The sequence below is a fragment of the Echinops telfairi genome, unplaced genomic scaffold, assembly GCF_000313985.2.
Source record: "Echinops telfairi isolate 266 unplaced genomic scaffold, ASM31398v2 ScPeMD7_6;HRSCAF=24_1, whole genome shotgun sequence".
Taxonomy (NCBI): domain Eukaryota; kingdom Metazoa; phylum Chordata; class Mammalia; order Afrosoricida; family Tenrecidae; genus Echinops; species Echinops telfairi.
In genome coordinates this window covers 20153841-20158744 of record NW_022103903.1, presented here as the reverse complement: position 1 = coordinate 20158744, position 4904 = coordinate 20153841, and the positions used below count along the sequence as shown (strand labels likewise).

At 44.2% G+C, this 4904-nt stretch overlaps 1 protein-coding gene across 1 annotated transcript in view; it reads right to left on the bottom strand.

The window, feature by feature from the left end:
* ST3GAL6 (ST3 beta-galactoside alpha-2,3-sialyltransferase 6) overlaps positions 1-398 on the bottom strand; it is a 112840-nt gene extending 112442 nt beyond the window's left edge. The window contains exon 1 of the mRNA XM_045286224.1: positions 241-398. The gene's annotated coding sequence lies outside the window, so the exon portion shown is untranslated. The remainder of the gene's footprint in view (positions 1-240) is intronic.
* Between the last annotated feature and the right edge of the window lie 4506 nt (positions 399-4904).

The window sequence follows — 4904 nt, the reverse complement described above, 5'->3', positions numbered from 1 at the left end:
TGGGTCCCGGGACTCGGAGCCCGACGCCCTCCCTGCAGGCCAGGGCGGGAGGTGCCAGAGGAGAGGGCTCCGGCGGCTGCGCCGGGCACCGCAGGCGAGCGCCCAGAAAGCTCGGGCAAGCGTCTTCTGGAGGCACAGGCGGTGCGGCCGGGCCCCCCGAGGTCGCGGAGGAAGGTGCAATGCGCAGGGGGATCTCTCTGTCCCTGGGGAGGGCGAAGCAGCTGTCTCCAGCGCCCCTACCTTTCGGCCAGCGCGGACGCCAACCGCGCGCCCCGCCAGGCGTCCGGGACAGGAAAATCACTGGGGAGGGAGCGGCCAGGGAAGGCGGCGGGTGGCTTCCGGACAAGGTAGGAGGATCGATTTGCATAGCCAAGAAGACACTCCCATCCTGCCCTAATTTATCTGGAAAACTGGGGCTGACTGGGTGCTCCCAGGCCCCGCCGGCGGCCGCACTGTCCGCTGGACCGGAGGGGGGTGACAAGGAAACCCGGGGACGTGACGCTCTGGGAACTGTGCGTGGCCAGAGGCAGAAAGGGTTCCCCATAATGGTCCAGAATTCTTCAAGAACAAAATGATCTAGTGTTGTTTATAGTTTGGAAAAGAGAAGAACAAAGGCGAGAGGTGCGTCTCACTGTCTCTCTGCCTCTCTCTGTCTCTTTCTCTTTCTCTCTGGCTAGTAACCCTCTCTGCGGGGGGGAGTGGGGAAAGGGGAATCATATTACAATGCCCTTAGATTTAGATGGTTCTGAGTAGTTTTTAAAATTCTCAATGTTTTTCATACAATTCTCTTGTCTAGTACATTCCATTTATAGTCCAGTCTTGAGGCACGGAGCCGTGTGAGCATCTATGATCAAACGCCCCCTGAGGGAAGATCCTCGGGACTTGGGTTTGTTTGAACACTGGCAAAGTGCCAAGCACTGGAATAAAGTCCATTACTTGTATTGGGCCTCCTGATATTTGTCTTAGTTGTCCTGACAACTCGAAAGTCTGAAAGGGTTTGTTTGTTTCCTCAAACAGGGAGAGCAATAAGATTGATCCTTTGAGCTTTCCCTACGACTTACCTTTGACATGATTCATGACTGACATCAGGAGAGGGCAAGACGTTGAGGAAAGTTACCCGTATGAGATAATATTCCTGAGGGTGATTTGCTCCCTTAGTTCAGCCTGACTTTATGACTGTCCTCTTGTTCTGCAAAATCAAATCTGTTCTACACCTCATCCTACGTGGAGCCCCTGGTGGTCTAGTGGTTACATGTGGGCTGCTAACTGCAAGGTCGGCTGTTTGAAACCACCAGCCGCTTTGAGGAAGAAAGGTGGGGCTTTCTAGTCCCAGAGTTACAGTGTTGGAAACTCACAGGGGCAGATATACCCTGTCTTATTGGGTTGCTATGAGCTGGGATAGACTCAGTGGCAGTGAGTTTGATTGGTTTGGTTGTTGCCTCACGCCCTCTGGCCTTCCCAGGTTCTGTAAGCAGGCAACACTTTGTAAGAGTCAGAGAGGTCATCTCGTGATAGTCTTCAGCTGGCCGTGGTGCTCCTGGAGTTCAATGGTGCTCGAGAAGGAAGCTCTTCCCGAAGCTGGTTCAAATCCATTCTACACTCACGTGTTCAAAGACCGTGAGCAACTTAGGGAACCACAGTGTACTTACTTTTCAAGTCATCTCAAGTCACCATCTGTGATGGTGTAAAGGATGTAGCACAATACATAGCCTAAAACGGGCAATGCCAGAAAGTGGAGTGTGGTCCATAAAAACTATATTTAGAATATTGGGCCCCCATGGATCAACGACGTCCATGCATCAATGTCATTCCTTTCAGGCACCTGCAAACCTGGAGACTCAGAAGAGAAACAGATTCAGAGGGTTTGGCTAAGTGCTCAAGGTCACCCCTCCCCTTGGCACTGTTATTCAAGTGAAAGCAGTCTGTGACCGAAATCACTGTTGTTTCAGGCATTGCACCACTCTGTAGCTATTTATAGGCAGAGGATTTTTGTTCTTAAAAAATTTTTTAAATTAGGATTGGTTTAAAACTGAACATTTATGTACATTTACTTTCACCTCATTCACTGTAATCTGCACAATGTAACATCACGTACTCCTTTTTCTAACCGTTCTGAACTTTGTCCTTGGGTAAATGCTGTCCCTTTGACCTCAACTAGTTTATTAATCTAGGATATGTGTACCACACCAGTTTTATGGTTCCCCTTATAAACCCTGTTGGGTGGTTGAAAATTAACCAGGGGTGTGAGATCACTTCCGGACTTGAAGGAAAGTGTAAGGACCATGCTCTCAAACATCCTACAGTCTCTGACCAGCAAGCCTGATGTAGGATTTTGAGCTTTATTCCACATTTTCCTCCCATTCTACACAGGACCTTCCAAAATATGCCTTTTATACTAGTACTGGAAGTTGGGCTCATGTAATTCTGATGATCTCAGGAATAAAACTGGTGCTCACATGGTTCTGGTCTATTAGACTAATTGCTTTCCATCTCTTTGTTTCTTTGTTTCCATCACTCATCATTTCCTCAGGACAAAGTGAGACCAATAGTTGTGCCTTTGATGGCTGCTCATAAGCTTTTAAGACCCCAGTCATTACTCACCAAAGCAAGATGTAGACCCTTGTCTTTGGGGTTTGTTCTGGCACTTGACCTTGGTGTCCCTAGAAACTATGGTCCTAAGCACCCAACGCAGCGACTCATCCCTTCAAGGTGTTTTAGCTTTGCCCCTGTATGCTCTACCACATTCACATATGTTGGCAGCAAAGGTAAATATCTGTACAAATATCCTAGCAAACCTATGTATTTGTGAGTATACTCTTACCTCCAACCCATACCTATTCAGCCCATGTGTCTGATTCTTACATCTATGTGTAGATCACCACTACTGGATTGCGAATATAACAGTATTTACTCGTGGTCCTTAACTCTAGCACTACGCCCAGTGTCTTCTCTGCCTTCATCCTTTTTCTTTCTTTTTTTTTTTGCCAGCCTCCCTTAATAAGTTTGCCTCCTCCTTTCCCCATGTTTGGAGCCCTGGTGGTGTACCGGTTACATGTGGGCTGTGATCTACATGGTCAGCAGTTCAAAACCACCAGCAGTTTCTCAGGAGGAAGCCTGGGCATTCTACTGTAAGCAGTTACAGCCTCAGAAGCCTGCAAGGGGTCACTCTGAGTCCGCATTGACTCAATGGCAGTGAGTTCATTTTGATTCCCCTAAGTTAAATCTACTACTCCATTTGGAAGTTCTGAAACGACTATTATCTCTTCTAACACTGCTGTAAATGTCTTTGAGACAAATTGCTATCTCTAGTTCCATACTTTCAGTTTTGTAGGTTTCCTTTAACTAGGATACGTCTATATCTAGGGTGATTTATAGGTGTTTCAATGTATGTTAAGCACGGGTTGTTTTTAGTTATCTGTCTAAAGAACTCTCTTCAACATGTCTTTGTAACATTGGTTTGGTTTTTACAAATTCCTTTAACTTATGTTTATCTGGAAATGTTATAACTTCGCCATCGTGTTGAGGGACAGAGGTGCTGGGTACATAATTTTTTGTTTGCTTTTTTTTTTTCTATCAGAGTTTTATATATATCATTCCATTGATTTCTTGCTCGCACAATTTCCACTGAGAAATCCGATGTTAGTCTTATTAGTTCTCCTTTGTAAGTAACTTTTTGCTTATCCCATGTTGCTGTCAGGATTTTTCCTAGTTTTGGGGTTCAGAAAGTTTGATTATGTGGGGTTCAGAAAGTTTGATTATGATGTGTCAAGTGATTTTCTCTTGGGATCTAGCCTGCTTAGGGTGCATATAGCTCCTTGAATGCATATATTTTTATCTTTCATGATACTAGGGATTTCCCCCCAAAGAACTCATTTTACCATCTTCTTTATACTTTTATTATTATTATTTAATGTAAGATATATTACTTTTATGGGAACATGCTTAGAAACTTTAAAATCTGAGGATTTCTGTGAAAGGTAAAAAAATTAAGCAGGGAAATAAGGCTATAAAATTTTAAACCCTCTCTGGTTAGTATTTTTGGTATTTATTTTTGGAAGATATTTTAATAATATAAATTTTTTTTTAATTCAACTGTCTTTATGTGTGTATGTGTGTGTAAGAAAGAGCTTTATATACAAGAGCAATTGAATATTGAGAAAACATCCCAGCCTAGTCCAGATCAAGTCCTTAATTCCGATATTAGCCCATATGTCCAATACCAATCTATAAAGTCCTCTTCAGACTCACGAAACACATGTAATTATGCTGAATGCAGAAATATCACAGCCCAGTGGTTGGAAGGCTTGTGGATCCAGTGGCGGTATAAGCATCTCAGATCTAGTAGGGGTCTCCATGTGGCTCCTCCGGCTCCAGAGCTCTAGTGTAGCTCCATGTGTCTTGTCAGCAGAAATGTCTTGAGGGAGTGAGTGAGTGAGTGTACTGCCTCCAGCAAGCTATTTAACTCCTCCGAATGTGGTCATCAATCTGCGACCTGATTGACAGGCTAATCCCCACCCCTTCACTCTTCAGTCTCAAATTGACAACAGAATACGTAACTACCACATAATCTCATAGTCAGCAATTCATCATCACCAGCTCCCTGTATAAAGATGAAGCTTTCTACTCCCAGAAAGTTACGGTCTCAGAAACCCACAAGGGCAGTTCTACTCTGTCCTACAGGCTTCCAGTGAATCAGACTCATTGATGACAATGAGTCTGAGTTTCTGCTTTGAGTTTATGTATGTACACATAATTCAAAATTATTAATTTTTTTTGAGGTAAGGGGAACATGGAGTTGAGACACTCCAAGGTCTGCAGCTTTATTCGAGGCAGGTTTTTTTTTCACATTCTTTTTTTTTAAATCATTTTATTGGGGGCTTGTATAATTCTTATCCCAATCCATA